At 35.1% G+C, this 12,430-nt stretch overlaps 1 protein-coding gene across 2 annotated transcripts in view; it reads left to right on the forward strand.

Annotated features, from left to right (window-relative positions):
• Positions 1–6,253: 6,253 nt before the first annotated feature.
• The window catches only part of Hdx (highly divergent homeobox), a 108,612-nt gene continuing 102,435 nt past the window's right edge, over positions 6,254–12,430 (forward strand). For both annotated transcript variants that reach the window (XM_005328835.4, XM_040282691.2), the window contains exon 1: positions 6,254–6,390. The gene's annotated coding sequence lies outside the window, so the exon portion shown is untranslated. The remainder of the gene's footprint in view (positions 6,391–12,430) is intronic.

Genomic DNA, 12,430 nt, shown 5'->3' on the forward strand with positions numbered 1-12,430 from the left:
TATTTGATTGCTGCATTAAATTGTCCACATATGCTGAGTCTTCCTAGTTTATTTCTCATGACATACATAAATTAAAATCACAACAGAGGATACTGCTTAGGGATAACTTTGGAAAGAGAATTGACTACTTGAATATTTGTGGTCCATAGCAGCCCTATAATTCTAAGTTATACTGAATGTTTTTCCCACAGCTTTGGAATATCAATGTTGACCTTTCACCAGATAGAGATTGTCTTTTAAATTTGAGGGTATTGGTCATTGTCTCCTTCCAGGTGACTTCTACTTCCAGGTGAGTGCAGAACATCCAGAGTAGCCTCACTTTAAGAAATTTCTGTCAGAAGGAACTAATCTACAAACAGATGAAATTCATGAGGCTCAAAAAGGAAGTTCCCATGGTCTATTGCAAACTTACCCATTTTGGCCAAGCATTACTTTCAGCTCCATAATTTTTCACACATTGTTTCAGTATCCACATTCTACCACCTAGGCAGATACTTTCTCCGTATCTGATCACTGTGTTTCACTTAGATCACTGAGTTTCAAATCTTGCTTTAAACTTTTAGTCAGAACTCTAAACCATATGATGCAGTCCCTGCCAGACTCAGCTTGAATTTAAAACTCTCTTGACCAACATTCTCTATCATTAACCACCTCAAATCAACTTCCCTAAAAGACACATCTGATAGCTCTGACTTCACATTATTTAAGGATGCTTTAGATTCTTGTTTATAAAGTTAAAGGTATAGCTTAAGTAAGGTAAATCATTACCAAATAGCTTAGCTATTCAATAGCAATATTCCAAAAGAGTACATGGGACTCTGTATAATTGCTAAGTAAATTATTCTATTTCTTTTTTTAAAAAAACTCAATTTTTAAGGCACTAATACACTGAAATGTTTTCACTACTTCCACAGACTCATTTATTTCATATGTATTTCATATTTAAATAGTAACCAATAAAGCTCTAACCCTATAGATTTATATTTTTAGAACATACAGGTGACTCTTGGGCATCATACCAGTAGGAAAAACACGGGTCATATTGCCTGATGGCTCCCACCAACATCATTGTATTTTCTTTCCTACACATTGTCACACCAAATAAATTTGTGATGATTAAATGGAACTCAATTATGATACTCAGTAAAGGGATATGTACCCAGATAACATATCATTAGTTAGTATTCTGAAGCTGACTGGGAATTTTTAATGAAGGAAAAATAAGAAGAATTAAAATAAACATTTATAAGACACATTTATAAATACTGATACAACATTTTCATAGTCTGTGTAATGCAACCAGTATTATAAAATTCTGAAAATGGTTCATGAAAACTTTATTGACAAATATTTTTCTATGTGTCATTTAGAAATTTACCTTAATAAAACAATGATTATCATTTAACTTTGAAAGAAATATGTCATCTTATGAACCTTTATATTATATTTAAAGAACTTCATACTTCTAAATTTGTTGTTGGGATATGATCCCAGAAGATGCTACTTTTATGTCCATATGCAGGTCATTCCAGCCAGGTGTTCCCAATTATTTTCTTCCACCTCCAGAGCCCTGTCTAGCCATACTAGGATTATTAAAGTTCAAGCACAAAGCTAAAGAGATGCTTCACTGATCAAGATCCACAATGGTATTAATGTCTGTCCATTTACCTATTCATTTTCTGTGCTTTAAGCTTCTATGACATCCCTATTGCTTGATTTGTTTTACCCATTGACCACACACTTATTTAATTGATAAATCATATTTCCCTGGCCTGAGTTTATCCTGTTTCATCTCTAATTTCCTTTTTTTTTTGTTTGTTCTTTACATATGCATCTGCCTGAATTTTTGCCTACTATTTTAGATCCTAATGCAGCTTTCCCAATAATTTGCCTGCTTTCTGATGTTTATTTTCTTTAACTCAATCATTAATTTCTGTAATACAGTCTGAACATCTCTAGGCCCCAAATCTTAGCTGTTGTGAATTTTGCTACATGTATCACTTGGTGTATTTTCCCCCAACTATCTATAATTTGGACTTTATTGTCTTGTTCTATATATTGATTTCTATATATGAGACTACTTTGTTCCATAGTTTCAGATCATTGGTTCCACACTGACATAGCTACAGGCCTTGCCTTGTCAAACCATAGATCTTCAACATTTATCCACTCACTAGTATTGAAAAATAACATGATTGTTGATAGTCATTTTCAAATTATTATAAACTCTAGTTGATCAAATGTATCATTTAGTAAATTGTTGATCAATTGTACTAAGATAATTCACTTTGTGCTTCCTTGTATTTTATTTTCCTTATCCATAAAATAATGGCAAAATCATATAAAAATTAGGCAGTATTTTCTCTCATCTAATTTTTTCCAAGATAGCTATTTCAAATCTTTAAATTTTTAGTTCATAGTAAGTTTTCAAAAGCTTGATAAATTATTGTGAACTTTTAAGAGTTAATTTTCCCTTTCTTTCTCAACACTCATTTAACCCCAAATATTGGTCTAACATAATTAGTTTTCTGCTGCCTTCTTTTGTAACCATGTGAATAGCAACATATTTTGGCACTTTTTCAAATACGTTTTGCTTTTTTAGTCAACGGTATTCTCAAGTTATTACCCTTAATTTGAACTGAGGACCTTACTGGTCTCCTCAATCCCTCAGATATTCTAGTTCCTTTAGGGATAAATAAGCCTTCAGATCAAATTATGAGTTCTTGGTTGATATCCTTGAGTTGATTAAAGACAGTACTGATTTGAGGCATTCTGGGACAGCTTACACTTCATATTGCTAAATAAATAATGAAACCCTTTCCAAACAATTTATCTGTACTATTAACACTCTTATGATAAAATATTTCACTTTATACATAGTCTCAAATCATTTAACTGTATATTTATTTACCTAGAAACTACCTACTCCAAAAAGTTTATGTATGATCCTCCAGTGCCATAAAAATATCATTATGTTTGTATTTGTATGTTTCTGGAAAAAAAGATGTAAGGCTTTGTCGCTTTATCAAAAGTATCTATAATGCCCCATCTGATTGAGCACCAATTCCAAATTTAAAGAAAGGCAATTAAAACTTACAAATAGGAAACTTCCTTTCCCAAACAATAGGATTCTACAAGCTTCCAAAAGTTGGTCAAGGTAAATATGCAGGTCTTGAATATATCAATACACAATTAGCTTGATTAAAATGAACTTGAAAATGAATTGCTTATTAACAGAAAAAATAATCAGGAAAAATAAGTTTTTCTTTTGTGTATGAAGTCCTATGCTGACACAAAATTCACTGTTAAAATGTTTTATTTATATCTGATCTACTGAAGAATAAGAGATCAATAAATTCGTTGTCTTCTATTACTGGTGATGAAACCTAGAACTATCCTTCCATTCAGCTCCATCAATCCAAAACCTGAAAGCCTAAGTCCACTTCTGCCTTGAAGGCATTTTCCTGATGAATTTCCATCTAATATTAACTAAAAATTAGTAAATTCCATGTTGAACTTTAGTAGTCACTAACTATAAGTAAGTCTTTTGCATTCCTGATTTATTTATAGTCATTATGCTTGAACACCCCCAGTGACTTAGGCTTTTTGACTCTAGAAAATAGTACCTATCATTTTTGAACACTTCCGTTTTAAGTTGACACTTGTCTCCATCAGTTATCTATTTTGGCCTTTGTTCTGTCCTCTGGAAAGCCACACAATAAATCACATCTATCTTTACCCCAGCAATTTTTCAAATATTTGAAGATAGTTTTATCTTGTCCAGGTTTTCTCCTCTTTAATCTACGCTTTCTCGGTTCCTGGAGTTTCGCCTCATATCATATATTTTTGAATGCCTCATAATTCCTGGTTTCTGAAGTCATAGCCATGGGTGGATTATCTCTTTAAAAATAAAGATAATCAACAGAATAAAGCAAGTGTGGTACGACTAGAGCAGAGATCAGCAGAACTCTTAAATACTCTTAGCTAATATACTAACTTTTCATTATTGTAGTTTATTATGAATTGTTTTGGTCAACAACTATCTTCTATAAGCTCATGTTGAATTTTTAATTTCTTAAGTGAACCTTTTGCCAATCCTATACTTTTGCAAATGAGTTTTGTAAATCTAGTGGGAATTATTTGGAGAGCTTTAAGCCAGGGGCTGTTTTGACATGATTCAAAAGTTATAAAGAATATTTTGACCTGTGTTAAAAGAAAGTTTTGAAGAAGGACAAGAAAGAAGGATAGGAAACCATGTATTAGGCTTTCACAGTAATTCAAACTAAAGGGGATGGGACGTTCGCCTAGTAGACAATGAGGAAGAGGTAAGGGATGCTCAGATCTGGGATATATTTTGAAGGTACAGCCTTCAAATATACTGATGAGTTGGATATGGATTGCAAACAGAAAAGATGAAAAATAGCCAAAGGAATTTAATTAATTTTTTTTTGTTATCTGGCTTTACATATGTCTTCTCTTCCAGTTAGACTATGAAATATTCAAGGATAGGAGATGTGCTCCTCTTTTTTCTCATATTACCTCAGTTCCAAGCACACAGTAAATACTTTATAAATGTGTTAATTAATCATCAGTAGGTCATCTCCTAATTATTCACACTCACCCTTATCATTTCTTCTTTGAAATGATTTAGATTCTATTATTTGTATTCATTCCTACTCTTAACAGACTGATCTAGAAGCTGGATTACTTCTACAACTGTCTGCTTTCTCTCATTCCAGTCTATCCTAATCTTACCCAAAATGTATATTAATGACTAGAAAAAAATTGCTTTCACTCATTCATTCAAGAAATACTAGTTTGTCTATTTCATGTCCAGAAATTTCCTTTAAGTAGGGAACATCTCTTCACAGAGGTTTGACCACAGGTTTGAATCAAGTGAAAGAGTAAGTCATACAAATATCAGAGGGCACAATATAGTACAAGTTCTTTGATGTGGGCATCAGCCTGAGAAATGAAAAGAAGGTGGTATAATTGATAAGTGAGTTAGTGGCAGAATGACAGGGGGTGAGGTCAAAGAGATGTTAAGGTCAGATCATTTAGACCTTGAGCACATGGTGAGAAATTTGCAAGCATCATATGAGAATGGGAGCCATTGGACAATGGAGCTAAGCATGAATTGATATTTGTTAGAAGAAAATCACTTAAGCTGCTTTGTAGATCCTTGAATGTAGAGGATTGTGGTCTCTTATCCTAGGGGTTTTGGTGGCTTCTAATCAAATCAAAGTTGTCTGCTTATTTTCAAAGACTTTTATCATCAGCCTATCCTATCTCCCACTAGTCTCAAAATATGACATCTTTTGTCAAACTGGCTTCATCATGGCCCTACTCATATACACATTTGTACTTCTGTACCTTTGCCTATTCTTGCCCTTTAAACATGGCCTTCATTGTCTCCAATTCAGTAGTCAAATCCCAACTACAGAATGTGCCCCAACTTTCCCACCTTACTGATGTCTCCAGACAAAAAATAATCTAGCCCTTTTCTGTAGTTTATGACTGAGCATATGATCATGTAATTTATTACATTGTTGTTAATTTTTACTTAAAGATAGTATTATCTTCCGAATGATGTTACAACTTCTATAATTGCAGAGAACAAATGAATTCACCATCTCTCATGGCATCCAACAAATTTGTGCAGTGTTGTGCAGTGTTGACTGATGCAACATGTGGCTTCAATTTTTCCCTGTAATGGAGATCACCCAGGTAACTTCTGACAGAATAGGGATTGAGGTTAGGTGAAGGAAACCCATAATTTCTTGTTTCAGTAAATGCAGTGAACCAATTACGTATAATACTACACTCATTCTTACTAGAAAGTTCCAAAAACTAGATGGACATGATCTTGCATTCAATAAAACGGAATGGAATTACCTGTCAGTTGAATGCTGACTGTATTTTTTTCTGGTATCACTTGATTTGGGTAGTGTAGGACAATTTCACTGAAAACAAATCTCAAGTTGAAAGACCAGGCAGCACCTGCTCAAATGTCTGTCATGTAACTACTATAGTCACAGGGATGTTCACAGCTATTCAGAGAGAAAGAGGTACAGAGAGGCCTGGCCATAGGTCCAGCTGATGTATGCAGGGAAGAGGCAGCCCCACTGCAGGCAGCCATCTCTGTTTCCCCCTCCCCACTCTTGGGTTCTGGGCTGAGGCCAGGGACTGTCCGGAGCTGATCTCGGGTTCCCATTGGCCGCTGTCTTTTGTGACGTCACGATCATGATGAGAATTGATGATCGGACACGCTGATTTCATTGTCTGAGGCGGCAGTGGAGACCCAGGAAAAATCTCGCTGAATCCGCCTGCCTCAGCACTGGCCAGTTCTGGGATCCTTTGACCCCTTCCGTGACCGCACCACGCCCCGAGGTAAGCACCCTACCTGGGTGAGTGTGAAAGGCGAAAGAGGGCGGGCAAGGCACCGTGATGATACTGTGCCCCGTGGGGTGCCCGTAGATTCAGTGGCCTAAAGAGGCAGTCAACAAATTGGTGCGGCTTTTGGAAAGCTAACTGCCTCTACCCTACCATCAAAGGCTGGCGGCAGTTTGAGGTTAAAATCGAGCAGAGGCTAGGGATACAGTGGTCTTTGCCAGAAAGTGCAGTACCTTGCTCCGAGAGAGGGCTACGTTTGGGATGCACTTCTGGCCGGGTAGGAGGAGGAAGTGGCATCTCTGCCTCAAAGAAAGGAGGGGGTTGAATTCTACCACTTCTAGATTTCACTGGACAGTAGATTACTCAGCCCCACTCAGCTGCACGGAGGGCGCTGCGCCTGCGCATCAGAACCTGGGGGGGGGGATTGTTTCACTGTGAGGAGAATAGGTTTTGAGCTTGCGCAGGCGCTTTTCGGTTTCGCTGGAGGGGGTGGGGCTGAGCCCTCTCTGGGCTGAATGTGGGAAAGGTTAGGGAGTTGGCCTTGGGATGTTTTTAATCGCCTGCTGATGTGGAGGGAGCTGCCCTTTACTTTTAATCTGGCATACTGAGTATACCCAGCCCCGGAATTGGGCCCAATAAATGGACTTAGTAAATTTGAGAAGGCAAAATTTTAATCTTCAGATATTAAGATTGAAATGACAGAAAGAACTTGAAGAAGAATTTATAGAATAGACAATTCTTAGTTGAAAAATGATTTGGAGGGCAGAGGTTGTGGCTCAGTGGTAGAGCACTTGCCTAGCCTGTGTGAGGCACTGGGTTTGATCCTCACTCAGCATCACATAAAAATAAATAAATAAAATAAAGATATTCTGTTCATCTACAACTAAAAAAATATTTTAAAAAGAAGAAAAATTATTTGGGGAGAAATAAAATGTATTAATTATTCAAATAAATATAACTTTTAATCTTTAAGGACCTCTGATTTGTGGTGACATTCATTGATTTGAAGGTTAAACTCTGGAGAGACTCGAGTGAAGTCTGTTGTGGAGACTCAAAGAAAATTTCCTTTTTATCTTTCTTTCTTGGAATTCTCTCACAAATATTTAGTCTCTCTTTCAAGTTTGGTGCTGTCCTGTTTTTTTAGTGTCCACAAAAGTCACATCCTGTTTTGAGGGATTTTGTTCAACACCCCTTCATTTGGAGAGGTACTTTACTCAGCTATTATGAAGAACATCCTACTTGTCTGTCCTTGGTGGGAAAATTGTAGAACATGGTTAATGATTCACCTCTACAATCTGATCATAGATTCCTAATCAAGGATCTGGATTTTTCTCCATTTCTCACAGTTAAGACATTATCAAATATGGGCAAAATTTCCTTTGAATGCACTCTCACATCATCCTTCCCCTTCCCTACAATCTAAACTCTCATTAACCCTCCAGTCACTAAAGGAGCTTTCTACTCAGCCTTCACCTCTGGCCAAAATCCTTAGTAATTCCCCCAGATTAATGATCTGTGAACACATTTCATTACTATTTTCTCTAACCAAAGTATTCTTGGATCTCTGTTTTCTATTGTCCTAAGACAAATTCCACTTGGATTTCAAAGAACTTCATAATATAGCATCAGTGAACCACGGGAACCTTATTTTACTTTATTCTTCAGAGCACAACTGTTCTTAATGGCCCCTGAACAATCTACCTACATAATGTTACTCCTTATACAACTATCATCCCCTTCACCTAGGATACCATCTCTTCTACGTAATTCAAATCTTATGCACTTTAGAAACTCAAGGTATACATCTTCATAAATGCCTTTCAAGGCTAATTCAAACTATGCTTATAGATTGATTGTTTTGAGGTGTTAAGATTATCTTTCTTAGAATTGTCACATAAATTCTTATATTTGTCACTTTCTTATAGCCAGTTTTCTATTGTCATTTTATGTTTTGGTGTGTGTGTGTGTGTGTGTGTGTGTGTGTGTGTGTGTGTGTGTGTATGTGAGAGAGAGAGAGAGAGAGAGAGAGAGAGAGAGAGAGAGAGATTGATCTACTTCTTTATCATCTGTCCACAGTTTCTGGCTGGCTAATAAAAATAGCTATAGCTATCTAAGTTCTTTTTTTCCTAGGACACAAATTTCCTGGGAAGTGAAGTAATATTGTTACAGAGAGAACTCATTCATGTGAAAACTTATCCATCTTTGGTCAGGTGAGTGATTTTCCAGTGCCTACATAAACCTGAATGTAAATCAGGCAAATGGCATTATGGAAAATCTCTATTTAGTGAGTGGCCTCCAAATGTGTCATGTCCTTATAAAAAGACAAAAGGAATATTAGCCCAGAAGTGACTTTGTCTCTATTTTTATTCAGTTTGATAAGTGCTACATTTACAAATATTCCATTTTTCAATTCTTCTATGTGATGACATTGCTACATGTTTCTTCAAATATACTATTTACTCACTTTTTATTGCATTATAATTTCAAATGCTATTTCACATTAATGACCCCTTGATAATTTTTATTTGTTTATTCTTTGATTCACAGCTGATAATTTATATGTTTGTATTATATAATAGTTTGGTGGTCACTTTCCTAACTCTTGAGCATCAATCTGCATTGTTCCATAGAATTCAAGTTTTACTTGAGTGATATTGTAGTCATCATTTAGCATGCAGGTTTTCATAGATTTTACTTGAGCTACTGCTTCACTCTGAGGGAACATCCCAAAATTACATCAAAGTTTGTGGTTTAGGAATATGAATACAAAGCAGCCAATCCTTGAAAATAACTGTAATAAATTATTATAAATGAATTATGAATATTGTTTATTATGATGGGAAATCCTTTCTACTTGACCTTTTATATATATATATATATATATATATATATATATATATATATATATATATATATATGAATTCCGTTTAAGCTGTTTTACCTTGTAGGCAGTATAGTAATTAGTAGGACTTTTACATGTAGACCAATAGACAAAATTGACTAAACTCTGGATAGAAAACAATGCTTAAAAATATACTGTTCAGGGCTGGGGATGTGGCTCAAGCGGTAGCACGCTCGCCTGGCATGCGTGCGACCTGGGTTCGATCCTCAGCACCACATACCAACAAAGATGTTGTGTCTGCCGAGAACTAAAAAAAATAAATATTAATAATTCTCTCTCTTTCTCTCTCTCTCTCTCTCTCTCTCTCTCTCTCTCTCTCTCTCTCTCCTCTCTCACTCTCTCTTTAAAAAAATATGCTGTTCATTTTAGAGAGTTTAAAATAAAAGATAAAAATTGGGATTATATTTTTTGTGTTTTAAGATTTTTTTTATAATTCCTATCTGAATGACAGGAAGGTATTGGAGTTTTTTATTTAAGTTGTAGAGTTTGAGTTGAAATTTGAAATTCTCTAATAATAAGCCAGTCTCCTCATTTTACACACTGAGGAGGCAAAAACCCAGAGAAGTGAAGTACCTCGCCAGCATCAGTGCCAGACATTGTGCCATCAACTTTATACACATTATCAATTTAAAACCCCACATCTTGCCTATGAGATAATTTCTAGTATTATTTTCCATTTTACAAATGTGACAGATACTCAAAGCAATTGACTTACTCAATACTATGAAGCTACTAAATGTCACATTGAGGACTTACACATGAGTCTATTTGACTCATGAAAAACTATGCTTCAGCAAGGTAATATAATGAATTTTGTTGGATATTTAGCTAGAATACATGTCTCCAGAATCACAGCTCAGTGTGTGATGTGATTGTGTGTTTATGTTTTCCATGAACACATTAACACTTCTACAAAGTCAGGGAATTCTAAGCTTAGCCAAGGGTGTGTATTTATATTTATTTTAAATATTTTATTAAAATAAATTCAGTTTTGATATAAAACATTCTTCAATTTTGTATAAATTATACATTTTAAAAAACAATTTATTCTGATTTTAAGATTGTACTGTATGGAGGGTATTATATTTTTATACAGCATAATTCCCAATGGAATACAGGACATCTGAATTGTTGATTTTGTTTTTATGGTGGAGCCAGCTTAAATTGAAATTAGTGGTCTCATATGCTTGCTGAATACACTATATTTAGGTATACTCATTTGGAAATAAAAGGTGATGATTCTTTAAAAAGTAGTCTGTATAAGAAAGGAGTTGGAAGATCTAGGGAAATGAAGGTGATTCAGTGGTAGATTGCTTGTCTGGCAAGGTGAGATCCTGGGTTAAATCCCCAGGGCCACATGAAAAACAAGGAGCTGAAGAGCACAGCATATTCAGAAACTATCGCTGACACCCTGAAAACTTTCTAGTCTGCAAAAACTTAAAGAATAAGTTGAAACCCATCTGTCAAATAGAGTCAACTTTGTGCCAGCTGGTAGCAAAATTGTTTGTATTAAATCAGAGATCTAGGCATGCTGCAACTGAGTATGTGAGATTGTACCGTGTCACTCAATGAAACACTATATTTTACATCTGCCATCTATAAACACATTTTCAACAATAAGTTCCTTGTTTGTCTCCTGTTGATTTGCATCTATACTCATGTCTAATTAGGTTAATCCTTAGAATCATTAAATCTGGTATTTGTCAGTGGCAAAAATTCAGGAAGACAGCTCCTTAGCCTCTCTTCCCATAGAATTGGGGACAATTTCTTTTAACATTCTTAAAATAGCCATGCAAACATGCGACTTACATGACTCCCATACACATTTTGCCATGTATAAAAGCATTTGTGTATGCTGCATATGCAAGATCATATAACTTTTAAGAGGCAGAGCCAGGACTTAAAGACAAGTGTCATTCTAGAGACTACACTTGACTGCTAGCCTACTAGTTAATAGGTCATGGAGTTGGAATGGGATCTACCATAACTTAAAAATAAGTGTGTAGTGTGTGTGTATATGTGCATGTGTGCTTGATCCCTAACATCTTTTTCCTCTCAGGAGTGAAGAAATATATATATATATATATATATATATATATATATATATTTTATATATATAAAATTTATATATAGGTGTATATTGCTGAGGTTTAGGGGAAAAGGGGTCATTGTGTTAACCTTCAATGGTTTCAATGGCATAAGGCACAAAGACCCATATTCCTCCCTATTTTCTAACAAACCAATAGTAAAACCATCTCTTCATTGAATTTTATGAAACCATAGATTATAAGATTATATGTTTCCTACTACACTAATTTATTGCTTTAATACTTTCTTATTTGGTTAGGTTGATCTACCTGTTGTATGTTTTATGGATGGAATAACTGTGCCATTTGAGAAAGTAATTATCTGAGACCCATTTCCCAAATAGCTTTGCCCTTTCATAGACCAACAATTTATTGTGTTGAAATTTCCTCAACAGCAACAATTGGAGGAGACCTGGGGCATTGTGAAATGTGGTAGAAGAAATATATTGTGCACTAGTGGGAAGCATTATGTTAGATATTAGCTTTCTCATCCTTGACTCATCTCTAATATTTTAAGACAACAGTATACCCACATGAAACTATTTTTGAATATGTATGTTATTAAAGTAACCATTCAAGTTTTTTTATTTAGGATTTCTAAGATTACTCCTATCATCAATAAATGGTTAAAATATGTAGAAAGTCATTTTGAGGCTCCACCCCCCAGCCCTAGTAAATACATTATGAAGAGAGAGATTTTTTTTAAAAATCAGTATTAATTGTGATATGAAGCAAATTTAATTTTCTGTTTGTGTTTGGTTCTACTGTATCTATTAAATTGTTGCTATTCAAAGTGTGTTCCCTGGAGTGGCAACAAAGGCATCATCTCAGAAGTGCTTAGAAATTGAAAAATCCCTGACCCTACTCCAGTCAGCCAAATCAGAATCTGCATTTTATTGTGATCTCCAGGTAATTCATAGGCCCTGAAATCTGAAAAACACTGATATAAAATGAAATCCGATTTCTTTAACAACCTATATTTTTAAGAGCTGTAGGTCATAGAAAAAAAACTGAATTTCCTCTTGCCTGTATTCACAAATGTAAAGAA

This window comes from Ictidomys tridecemlineatus, chromosome X (assembly GCF_052094955.1).
Source record: "Ictidomys tridecemlineatus isolate mIctTri1 chromosome X, mIctTri1.hap1, whole genome shotgun sequence".
NCBI classification, from domain to species: domain Eukaryota; kingdom Metazoa; phylum Chordata; class Mammalia; order Rodentia; family Sciuridae; genus Ictidomys; species Ictidomys tridecemlineatus.